At 41.0% G+C, this 13,261-nt stretch overlaps 1 protein-coding gene across 2 annotated transcripts in view; it reads left to right on the forward strand.

Annotated features, from left to right (window-relative positions):
• Window positions 1-1,313: 1,313 nt before the first annotated feature.
• Window positions 1,314-13,261, forward strand: part of LOC133376948 (uncharacterized) — a 144,789-nt gene continuing 132,841 nt past the window's right edge. For both annotated transcript variants that reach the window (XM_061609983.1, XM_061609986.1), the window contains exon 1: window positions 1,314-1,536. The gene's annotated coding sequence lies outside the window, so the exon portion shown is untranslated. The remainder of the gene's footprint in view (window positions 1,537-13,261) is intronic.

A 13,261-nucleotide genomic window follows, 5' to 3' on the forward strand; every position in this document is an offset into this window, starting at 1 on the left:
GCTTGGTTGGAAAACATCACACCATTTGGATAAACATGAATTTTGTATGATGGTATACATAACAACAAGGACTAAGTAGTACAGAAACTCATGAGGTCTAGATTTATTTTATTTCATTTTAAAGTTAAAGAAAGCAAACAGCTTTCTTTCCAGTTCTAGCACATGCTGTTTGTTTTAGACGACATATTCACATCTTTAACTATTCAGAATGAGGGAAATTATAAAGAGCTGTGTTATGTGCCTTCAAGTCGATTATGACTTATGGCGACTCATGAATCAGCGACCTCCAATAGCATTTGTTATAAACCACCCTGTGCAGACTTTGTAAGTTCAGGTCTGCGGCTTCTTTTATGGAATCAACCCATCTCTTGTTTGGTCTTCCTCTTTTTCTACTCCCTTCTGTTTTCCCCAGCATTATTGTCTTTTCTAGTGAATCATATCTTCTCATTATGTGTACAAAGTGTGATAACCTCAGTTTCATCATTTTAGCTTCTAATAATAGTTCTGGTTTAATTTGTTCTAACACCTAATTATCTTTTTCAATGTCCATGGTATGTGCAAAGCTCTCCTCCAGCACCACATTTCAAATGAGTTGATTTTTCTCTTATCTGTTTTTTTTCACTGTTCAGCTTTCACATCCATACACAGAGATCGGGAATACCATGGTCTGCATGATCCTGACTTTAGCGTTCAGTGATACATCTTTGCATTTGAGGACCTTTTCTAGTTCTCTCGTAGCTGCCCTCGGCAGTCCTAGGCTTCTTCTGATTTCTTGACTATTGTCTCCATTTTGGTTTGACTGCTGCAAGGTATTAATAATCCTTGACAAGTTCAATGTTATAAATAAAGAGCTAGCAATGACAAAAACAGTTCTCGGCCATTGATAAACAGGATTGTTCCAGGGGCTACAGCAAGAATTGAAGAGAGAAAGAAAACGTAACAGGTGAATGCCAGCATCGATCCCGCTATCTCTCGCATGCTACTCGAGCGCTCTACTATTTGAGCTAAATCCCGTCCACAAACCCATTGCCTCTTTCAGGCATTATGTAGTACATATTACTCAACAGCATGTCTGAGCTTCATTCTATAGCGTTTTGTCGATTTGTTTCTGCGAGAAATGTACTCTGCCTCTCCAAACTTAGGTTGCTCATAACAAATCAAGAAACTGAGCGGGTAGGATAGACGTACTGCCCTTCTATAACCCCGCGAGAAGAGCAGGGAGGGATTGCTCTGTCGGTAGGACTATATTTCCCATGATATGTGATATTATGTACGCACGCATGCGTACCACTATCCCTCCAAGCGCGCGCAGGCTCGTGGTACCTTCGGCGGGTTTCTTCAGGCGCAGCGTGTGTGTGTGCGCGCGCTGGCTGCTTCATATTGTAAGAGGCGGGGACTGTTTGTGCCGCCGTTGCTCTTCTTCGCACACAGCTGCAACATCATCATCAGGCAGAGAAGGATGAAGAGTGTGGTGGTGACGGCGGCGGCGCGAATTCCGCCAGCCGATTCGGCGTGCCTCCATCGCGCTGCGCTGAGGTAAGAAGAGGAGAGCCGGCGTCGGTTGCTCGGCCGGCGGGGATGTTATGGGCGCAACCGTCCTATTGCACTTGCCGCCGCCCTCTCAAAGAACGGCTCGGTAGCCGCTGGCTTGGGGAGAAAGCGACGTGTGTGTGTGTGTTGGTTATTACCAAGGGCTCTTTGGAAGGCAAAGGGAGGCAGGGAGGCGGGGAGGGCTGCGTGCGGACGAGGGCTCGACCCTGCTGGGTAGCGCGTTTGCTGCGTCTTTGCTGTAACGTTTGGCTACGGGAGAAAGACCTCAGCGGGATAATACATTTTTGCGTTGGGTGGGGGGGTTGGTTGACAGGCGAGGGGAGGACAACTGTGTGCGGGTCAACTGGGGAAGGGGGGCTGCGCTTTTCCTCGCGTCGGTGTGTTGTGTAGGCCAAAGAAGAGTGAAAAGGTCGCTGTGTTCTAGTTGTGTCAGGAGATAAAGAGTGCGTGTTTACGTCTGTGTTGTGGGGGGGATTGGATGACTGTGTGCATGTGAGGATAGGAGGGTGTGTGCTTTTAACAGTGGGAGTATGGAATTTGTGTTATCTGGATGTTGGAGTGCTTGGGGAAGAGGGTGTGTTGTGCTATTGTGCATGTGAAGTACTGTGGTTTTGAGAGCTATTGTGAATAGATCTCATCTGGCTTGGACTGTGAAGAGTGGAAAACGGGGGGGGGAGGGGTTGGTAAAGCGGCTGGAAAGAATAAAAGTTCATTGTATCGTCCGGGAAGGCTATGAGTGTGTGAAAGGCAGATGATGGTCCTGGATGTATTGCATATTTCATATATATATTTATAACTACATCTAGAGGGGAGAGAGTTGGTGTTTGGGGGGGGGTTGTACTGTTCCTTAAGTTTCTCAGAAGTAGATAAGAAAACATATACTTTTATATTTGAGAGAAGACATGTATGGAGTTCTCAGATCATTACAAAAGAGAATACAGTCTGTTTTATAACACCCAGGAAAAAATACAGTGACAGCTTCCATCATCTTAAAAAAGTTCATGGTTCTGTGCAAAGCATATTGCGATGGTCATAGATGAATTTAAGTCTACTGTTTGTTACCTTTTTACCTAAACCTGCAAACAGCAGTGGGTAATCCAAGCATCCTGCTATGTGAGAGGGCTTGGCCCAGGTGTTTGTCTCTGTGCCAAAAAAGTTTGAGCCAGCATGAATACATACATTCACGCAGTGGAAACTTTAAAACAGCTCACTGTCTGTTCTCATACTTAGTGGTATTTTCATTTCTTCCTTTGACTTATAATAGGCTCTGACTTTGGTTGAGACAATATTGATAACTTAACATTGCTAAGTAGTTGAATTTGCATGATATAGTTATTTTTCCTTCTGTGGTTGGAATAGCTTCATAGAAAAACTAAATGCAAATAATGATTCTTGTCCATTGCAAACCATTTTTTTTTATACAAGGTACTGTTGCACTATGTTCTAAAATTAAGAATTGTGTAAACCAGGATGTGCAAAGTTTGTAAGATGGAAAAAAATGAGGACATTTAAGAGGACATTTAGAGAGCCAGTGTGGCGTAGTGGTTAGAGTGTTGGACTACAACCTGGAAGACCAGGGTTTGAATCCCCACATAGCCATGAAACTCACTGGGTGACCTTGGGCCAGTCACTGCCTCTCAGCCTCAGGGGGAGGCAGTGGTAACCCCCCTTTGAATACCACTTACTATGACATAGGGTCGCCATAAGTCGGAATCGCCTTGAAGGCAGTCCATTTTCAAGAGGACATTTAAGGGAACATTTACTGTGTGTGTTCCGTATGCTTTATTTTGACTGAAGTTGAAGTTTGACTGATAGGTTATTACTTTAATTATTGAATAAACACTGTAGCTAATGGTGAGGGGGAAAATTTGAGAACTCATGAACCAGGAGATATGTGAATGAAATCCTTAAAAACGTTGAATACAATCATACGTAAGTTCTGTTGAAATCTGAGGAACTAGTTAAGTACAGCTACAGTTGCATCAATTTCACACATTTTTTAGCCTTTGAATTGGGACCTTAAAGTCTTGAATGTATGAAGCAGCCGTTGTGCATACACCTAGCTCTATGCATTCATATACATCTCTTTGCTTATGATTTCATCAAGATATTTTTCATTTCATAACTACATTGCTTTTGGGATGTTCACATATTTACTCCCATGTAATTATTTCCAAACAATTGTATTTTGGTTGGTGGTTTTAGAGGCAATTCTTACTAGCTAAAGATCTACAGGACATTGCTCACTGTTGTGCTTTGCTTGTTTTCTTATCTTGCCCTTTGTGCATGGATCCTGCATTTAATCTTTTTCTCTGTTGCTGAAGTAGTCATCCTTGCAGAAGTATTCTTGCTCAGTTAGCTTTTGAAAAAATGTACAGGCTTTATTCCAGTGGTGTCCTTGCAGTCTTCTTGTTCTTTTTTAGCTTGTTATATAATGTGGAAGACTACAGATTTACTGATGTACTTTACTCTTCTGAACAGTCCATACATCTTTATTTTTTCATATTTTACTCTGCATGGTGATGTTTCTTTGAAGTGTGCAAATCTGGAAAACCTACATTTAATGAAGGAGCTCTTTGAGCTCTAAGCAGTCATGAACATTTTGGATCCATTTTTCTTGGACAATAATGAATTAAGGTGATTTAGCTAATTACTACATAATCTGTGTGTTTTCTATCACTGGGAGCTCTGCTGAAGTCAAAACTAGTGACATGATTTATTGTGATTATCTGTAAATGTGGTAGGGGACTTTGAAGGGATTAGCTTACTTTCATCAGTCCATACTGTTGCCTCTGTGTATATATGGCAACCCCTCTGCCTTTGGATTTGCAGTGTCCTTTTGGATTATTTTGCTTTGTTGTATGCTTGATGTATAGTGTAATGCTGCTTTCTGTGGAAGGAGATGTAATCTGAGCAAAGCAATAGACATTTAGATGTCATAACATTCCTGGTAGACCACTGTCTTGATTGGTTTTATTGGTGGAGACAAGCTGCTTGTTTTTTTTACATCACAACATTTGCGCACACACACACGAGTAAGAACATAGATTATCCTGGACATAGTTCAATCTCTGGACTTCTGTCACAGCCAGGAGTGATGATAAAAATGCTCTGCTAGCCTATTACTAGTCACTGATGCTCAAAAATGAATTAATGAGGCCTGTAAAAATCATTAGCTTGAAAAACACATTGTGGTCCCAGAGAGTGAGGCACACAAAATGGTTTGCTAGAAAATGTCTTACAAAATATCTTGCTAGATCAGCATCTTCTGGTGAAGGCTTACCATCTCTCTACCAGAAACTTTATTAAAAGGCATTGACTTAATTTTTATGTCTACCCTGTGCTTCTGTGTTGCTGTGATATATCAGGGTTATCCTTACTTAGGATCCTTCAAGATGAGGGCTTAATATTGTAAACAGGTCATTGAAATATTTCAAACAGGTTGTTAGCAATGGTTCCCCCCCCATTTATCATATTTTCCCCAGAAAGGGTAAATTGGATTAAACTGGGAAAAGAACAAGTCTGGCATTTTGGTGTCAACAATGTTGTGAGGATGCTATGAACAACTTTCACGCATGAGGAGCACTGATCCCACACTAAATCCATTTACATCACTCTTTGTCATCTCCAAGATTCTTGGGGACCTTGGTCAAGGTGTATTCAGTGTGTGTGTGTGTGTGGGGTGTTAACGTAGAAAAGGCTGGGTATGCCAACCAAGAATACTCTCATGTAATGCTCTGTGCATAATGAGAATGGTAGGGCTCATGGAAAGTGCACCCTTTGTGGCCTTGTGTTTCTGGTAATTTTATGACCTTGCTGCTCTCTGGAGCCTTTCTTGACTTCTTCATCTCCGTGGTACATAAACCAGTTTATTAGCTTCTTGCTGCTTAGCAGTAGGTTTCTTTAGATGCTAAAACTTGTTTCTTGCCTTCTAATTGTGTGGGATGCACATCTTAATTTTTTCTGTTAGCAGATCATCATTGGCAATAGTAATAGTAATAATGATTGCTATCCAACATTAGTCATACTTAGTTAGACCCACTGAAATTAATGAATTTAAGTCTACCCAATAATATTTTTTTCTCCCATCATCTTGGAAGGTACTTGCTGAGACCAGAAAAGAAAGTTCTTAGAAGCACAACCAGCACTGCTACACAGAAATTGGTGTCACTACTATGTCTGGCACTTATTGGGCAGTGGCTCTGGCATTACTGGTAGTGAACAATACATTTTTCACTGTTCCAGTACAGTTTTAGAACTTCTTGAAATGCTGTTTTGGTTCAATAAAGGTTGAGTGCTTCATTCTTATGACCTTGCTGTCAGGGCTGTGGAGTTGGTATGTCAAACCTTCAACTCTGACTCCGACTCCTCTATTTTTCTACTGTCCGACTCTGACTCCATCATAAATGGCAAATGTATATTAATTTTTCTACTGTCAGACTCCGACTCTGACTCTTTCATAAATGGCAAATGTATATTAGTGTATTAATATTAAAAATAATATTAATATTAAAATATTAATGTTATTTTGAAGTCGGAGTCAGTACATTTCTACTGACTCTGACTCCGATTCAGACTCCACCCAAAATTGCTTCTGACTCCGACTCCACAGCCCTGCTTACTGTGTGTAATAGTGCTTTCTCAATACTGTGTGGCCACTAAACTGGATTGGGAGGTAATATTTCTTGCCAGTTATGCATTTCTAAAAGTGTACTAATGGATTTGGGCAGCATGTTTATTTTGTTTCTGCCCTGGCTTTAGAGCTTGGGTTAAAAGCTACCCAGAAAAATAAGGGGTAATGAGTATAGTGGCAGGATTGATACTATTCCAATGTATACCAGCATGAAGTGTTAAATCGGCACAACAGTAAAAAAAAGTTTTGGTTATTCTATTAGTGGTGCTGTAGCCTGAATGATATGAAACTACTTTCCAGGGTGAAATTGACACTTGGACTAAAATTATTTGCCTGCATGTGGTTTGGTGTAAATAAAGGATAACTGATAACTCTTGTCTGTGAAGGAATTTGGCAGAACCTAAATTGTGGAGTAAGTGTTAGCTATGATAAAATGCCAGTATCAAATTTATTGAATTAAGAATTGATAGTTCAGTCAAGAATCATTTTTAGCAATGCATAGGTGGGTTGTTTTAGATTCCAAGAAATTAGGAAAGTAAAATACATGAGTATGTACTAATGTCCAGCACATACCTAAGGAAAATGGCATAAACAAAAAACAAATTGAGAGAATGGCTGTCTTGGATTTATTGTGTGTGTGTGATCCTTCTTATGGATTCAAGATACTCTTGAAGCCTTTCACTGCATAAATGCATAGGGCACAATCCAGCAAAAGTTAAAATACTTTTAACTCTCATAGATTATAATAAGTGAGAGTTAAGCACATGCCTAACTCTTAATTGAATAAATAAATGAGACTTAAATGTACTTTATCTTAACTGTATTTTACCCCTAATAGATGGGAGTTAGAGTAACACACAACACATCTACACATCTTTCCTCTTTCCTTCAGTTTTTTATTCTAGTCCTTTCTAAACCATTGCTCAGTAGCCTTCACTCAAAGCAAAAACCTAGTCTTGACAAGGATATACACATGAACCAGCAGGACCTTCTACTGTTGAGCAGATGAAGCACTCATCCTGTTAGTGCAGTACAGACTTTCCCCGTTTGGGAGGGTACTTGGCTTTAATCCAGGGATAATGTTCTTGAAGCATGTAATATCCATTGCAAGATTCCCAAAGCATATATAAATCCCAGATGGAGTTATCCTCTACACAGAATTTCTGCAGACAAAACAAAGGGATGTAGTCTGGGATGTGGTTCTGGATGGACAGAACTGAACCCTATGTTTGTTGAGTCAGTTTTCCTTGATGTTAACATCACCTTTTAATGCAAGTCTAGCTACTGCTGAATCTGTATAACCGACTGCATAGTCGAGCTCATGCTGTTTCTGCCCTCTAGTTTAGAAAGGAAAACTTCTGGTTTCTCCCTGGCCTTTTCTTGTTCTGAATTTAATATTGTGAGTCTATTTCTTAGAAAATCAGGAGACAAGAAGGACAAAAACAATGCTCAGTCTAGACATAAATTTCAGTCAACTACTGAACTAATGGAAAATTTTCACTGCTTTCCAACTGCTGAAGCTCTCCCACTGAGTCTAACTAGTGCTGTAGTTTGTTTTTTCAATTTAGAACTTGACATGTAGGAATTCTCAAACATTTCCAATTCTAAAGTACATAAGACTAGAATCTTGTTAAGATCATAGCTTTACAGCTCATTATATCGTAATGGAAATATGTTCATAGAGCTTCAGTGATAATGCCAGTGTGCTGTTCAGAGAACATTAAAAATTATGCCTCTATTGTTGTACTAGCTAGATGTTACTCCCACCTTGGTGGGCGCTTTTCTGCAGCTGGTAAGGTGAAAAAAATATTTAACTAAATTAATAATTGAGTTATGATTGGACTGGGACTGAGTGCATGAACTCAAAAAACTCCCAGCAATATAAGAGACAGGCTTATGATGGGATGGGATGGTGAGGCTTGAGGTTGTACTATGGAGTGGATATTGAACTCATCTGCAATGCACAGGATTTTATGGCAGTCTTGTGGATTTGTGACCATCTGAATCTGCTCGTATTGATCCAAAGTCATACAAATTATTTCTTGTTCAAACTAATTTCCCCATGTAAATATTGGTATACATTTTGATAGTATTTTGTCTTTGTTTTTACTGAAGCTAGAGTAGTAGCAGATGGCAACAGAGTTGTGTCTGAATGCCTTGACCTCTTGGTTCTTTAGGGAAGGACTATTATCGTCCTTTTTTCTCTCTGAGATCAACCAAGAATGTTGTCTTCGATTGTTTCATATATGCTGGTTGCTGAGAGGAGAATTCTCAGTGGCTTGTCCACAGCTACATAACACCCATCCCTTGGTGGCTCCCAGAGTTAGACATTGAAGCATCTTCAAGAATCAAAGACTATTTAAGTTTGTGATGGCAGTTGGTAGCTATAGTTATGTGTGAGGTCTAGTTTTGTCTTATCTGTGTTGACCGATAACATGGACAACACACATTCAATTTCTTAACTTTTCTAAAGGCAATTGAAGACAATTAAATGCCTTTTTCCCTTTGAGAATAAAAAGGTTGCACGACCAAAAAGCACTGCAATAGTTTTCAAAACCTCAATATAAACATAGCCTGCCTGCTCTCTCCTGTCTCCATTCCTGTTTGTTGCAGAGCACTGAGTGACTGGATGCTAATAACACTTTCGGCTGACTAAGCTTGCAGGGTAAATCCTCATTACAGTCTTTGGAGGTCATGAACTATGGATTGCCAAACTATTATGGTGTGTGAAGAGTGCAGACAGCAATGAAGAACATTTAGCATGCCATTCAGTCCTACATGCCTGTAGTACAGAACTGCTTGAGAATGAATAGTTTTTGATCTGGTTCAGCTGAGACACAGTTTGGCCCTTGAGTTGTAGGGCTTAAATGTTGAAGATGGTATATTTAACATAAGTTATTCGTTACATCTGAATTGCATGTTGCATCCTTCATACTACTCTAGGAAGTGGAAATATTTGGCTTCATATCTGATAAAAACAGTTGTGGAAAGTGCTGCAGCTATTTAAACTGATGCTCTGGAGATGGTTTAAGTTCTCTAAATTTAGCTAGTTCTACATTTCTTTTTTTTAACATATATTATATCATGCACTGAAGCGCAACTCCTTTCCATAAAAGTCCCTTTGCTGAAGCTTTAAAATGAAAGGTCACCAGCTTGACAGCGCAAAAGGATTAAACTACAAAATCTCATGTTAAAGCAATGTGATGGAGCACTCCTAATTCTCTCAGAATTTAGAGATTCAGGATTGAGGCCAAGTCTGCCTGTTGAATTTTCTACAAGTACAGCTGCGTTTTCGATGCTCTGTAAGTTACTGGTACATTTGTGTAATCAACCAAATTCTTAATAGAGGCTGTTCCAGAGTGTGACTGGAGCCAAATATTTTCTGCTCTCTTTTTATATATGTGGAACTGTTAACTTTTGAGGGCCACGTTTCAATCTGCCATTGACTTCAACTTTCTTCTTATAGCTGGTTGTGCAGAGAGAAAGAATTGTAAATTTCTCTTCTTGTTATATCAGAGTATCTGCTAAAAGAAAACATTGATTTACTATCTCTTTTTATGTAAGCCTATGATTCCTGAAATCAGTTTGCTATATTCTGAAAAATAGCCCCCCACTGTTTTGCTTATTTATAAACTTTACTTTTATTGAAATATTATTCTGTACGCATAATACAGACAATAAATAGAAGAAGAAAAATTTCACAAAATCACATATAGCTCAAAAGTTAACTGAACTGACCAGTGACATACTTGAAGGTTGGCTGAATTATCAGAGTTCCCCTTAATATAAAAGTGTGATTTGGCAAAAATGGAATCTGTCTTAGCCAAGCCTCATGTTGTTTTTAATTATGTGTATTACTTTTTATCCCCTTCTTCCTCCAAGCATACCTAGTTTTCCCACCCCTCTTTTTAAAAAAATCCTCCTGACAACTCTGTGGGTAGGGTGAGAGAGTTATTAGTGCAAAGTCATCCAGTGAGCTTTGTTGCTGAGCAGGAATTTGTCTTCCCCCCTCTCCCTGCCCTCATCCTAAGTCAAGCACTCTAGCTGTTACATCTTACTGGTTCTATGAGCCACATAGAGCAGGTATAGCTTTAGTACAGAGATGGGGGACCTGTAACCCTCGAAAGGATGAAGGGTTGTAACTCCTATCACTCTTGATCATTGGCTCTGCTGCCTGTGACTGTTGGGAGCTGGAGTCCAACAACATCTGAAGGGCAACAGGTTAGCCACCCCTGTGTAATGAGGCTCTGAGAAAGTGACTGGTAGCATATTTTAGAGTTACTTTTTAAAAGGCATTTCATTGAAATTGGGGAACTGCTATATATTTGGCAGTAGAAGCCATTGTTGCCATGTCCACTGTTTTAAGTCCTCATTTGCTGTGAAGTGGGAGAAAAGGTTATGAAACTTATCCTCTTGTTGCCAAAGAACAGTCAAAGCTACTCCCATGATTACAGATTACACTGTGTAGGCTGACTTGGAGACACATAACAACAACAACAGTGTGCAAATATCTGAGGTGCTCAATCATGTGGCAAAGTAATTCCTGGGCTACTTTCCCAGAAAATATTGTCAAAGCACATGAAATCCTCTTACAGAAATTATCCAGGTATAATTACCTTGTACTGTTTATAGACAGAGAAGTGCATACAAATGAAGAAAGAGGAATGGTTGTGCGTATGTATCCATTTGAACTGTGCTTTCCTTCAGTCATCATCACTGGAGTTAAAGTGAGTCAGTGCCTTCAGTTCTAAGAGTATCTGTGTGAATGGTATCTTGAAGGGATGCTCACAAGGGATCCCTTGCTGGATGGTCACCTTGTAGTGATGAGTGGGCTTGTGTGTTCCAGTGAACCCTGTGAGCGATGCCGTCGAGAGTCATGTACTCCCAGCAGGTTCACCCATGGCGGTAAGGTCAAGGGAGAGGAACCAGACAAAGAATGATCCAAGGAAGTCCTCAACGACAGAACAGGCGGAGGATAACAATGTGTACATTACAACGGCTGTGAAGGTGGATGAAGGCTGCAGCAGATAAAAGACTTCCAATTGTCGTGGTATCCCATGCCATTGGATCAAAGCCTTTTTCTGTCAAGATTGTGTGTTGATCGTCGTGCGCTGATCTCCCCACATAAAACAAATTCACGCACAGGCGTCTTCCAAGCAAATCCATCTGGAAACCTATGTCTGTATGGATCCAGAATTGGCCTCCACAGTCACTTACGGACCCACTGTTAAAGACCTTATCTTGGAAGACAATCTTACTCGGCTATGAGTGATCGCCAATGAATAATACTCATAATTTATTTGGGTGATTGCAAATGAAGGTGTGCGCACATTGCAAGTAATCTGGGAACAAATTATTATTTATTTATTTAAAATATTTCTATCCTGCCCGCCTACCCTAAAATAGGGCACTCAGGGCGGCTCATAATAAAAACATAAAAAAAACTAAAATAGCTAAAAATACATAAAATATGGTTAAGAAATTTAGGGGAATGATATTAAAATGGGACCTCAGAGGTAAAACTAAAAAACAGGGAAAATAAAATCACTTTCAGGCTATATCTCAGTCCCTTCCAAAGGCTTTCCAGAACAGGATGGTTTCCAAAGGTCTGCAGTACACCATCAGGGAGGGAGCAGAGTAGGCTTGGGGTAGGGTATTCCAAAGCTTGGGGGCCATGGCTGAAAAGGGTCACTCCCATGTGCTTGCCAGTCTAACATCTTTCATTCCAGGCAAACAGAGGAGACCAGAGGTAGCTGATCTTAAATTATGGGTAGGTACATATGGGCATAAGCGGTCCTTCAGATACATTGGTCCAAGGCTGTTTTGGGCTTTAAAGGTCAAAACCAGCACTTCGAATTGAGCCCGGCAACAAATTGGGAGCCAGTGGAGTCAATAAAGCTCAGGGATGATAAGATCCCCATGCCCCAATCCAATTAACATTTTGGCTGCTGTGTTTTGTATCAGCTGCAATTTCTGAACCTTTTTCAAAGGCAGCCCCATGTGGAGGGCTTTACAATAATCAAGCCTCAATCTTACCAATGCATGTATCACTATGGCCAAATCAACTGCTTCCAGGAACAGGCACAGTGGGTAGACAAGTTTGAGTTGGCCAAAAGCACTCTTGGCTACCACAGCCACCTGATATTCAAGCAGCAGGGCAGGATCCGGGAGTATTCCCAAAATGTGGGCCTGCTCCTTCAAGGGATGTGTGACCCTGTCCAGAACAGGTTGCAGCGCTATCCCTGGTGCAGCTTTCCCCTTGACCAGCAATGCTTCTGTCTTGTCTGGATCAAGTTACAGTTTGTTAGCCCACATCCAGCCCTTCATAGCTTTCAGACAATGGTTTAGGATGAGAACTTCCTCCCTGCAATCAGATGGTAGGGAGAGATAGAGTTGTGTGTCATTAGCATATTGATAACATTGTACTCCAAATCTCTGGATGACCTCTCCCAGCAGTTTCATACAGATGTTAGAGAGCATGGGAGACAGAATGGAATCCTGCGGGACTCTGTAGGCCAGCAGCCAGGGGTTGAACAGTAGTCTCCCAGCACCACTCTCTTGGACCTGTCCACCAGGTAGGATCGGAGCCACTGTAAAACTGCCTCCCAATCCCATCCCAGCTAGACAACCCAGAAGGATACCATAGTTGATGGTATTGAAAGCAACAGAGAGGTTTAGCAGCACCAACAGGGATGCACACCACCTGTCTGATGCCCGGTTAGATCTTCAAGCAGGGCCATCAAGGCAGTCTGTCCCATGACAAGACCGGAAGCCTGATTGGAAAGTGTCTAGATCAGCCTTTCCCAACTAGTGGGCCACCAGATGTTGTTGGACCACAACTCCCATCAGCCTCAGCCAGCATTGCCAATGATCAGGAAAGATGGGAGTTGTGGTCCAACAACATCTGGTGGCCCACTAGTTGGGAAAGGCTGGTCTAGATAATCTGATTCATCCAGGAAAACTTGGAGCTGAGCACCTCCTATTAGGTCATCTTAGGGCTGTGCCACTCTCCCTCATTTCCATGCCCATTCACCTTTTCCCTTGCTTTTCTGGTAAAGCTGAGGGTTGCTGTTTTTG

The sequence above is a fragment of the Rhineura floridana genome, chromosome 2, assembly GCF_030035675.1.
Source record: "Rhineura floridana isolate rRhiFlo1 chromosome 2, rRhiFlo1.hap2, whole genome shotgun sequence".
NCBI lineage: Eukaryota > Metazoa > Chordata > Lepidosauria > Squamata > Rhineuridae > Rhineura > Rhineura floridana.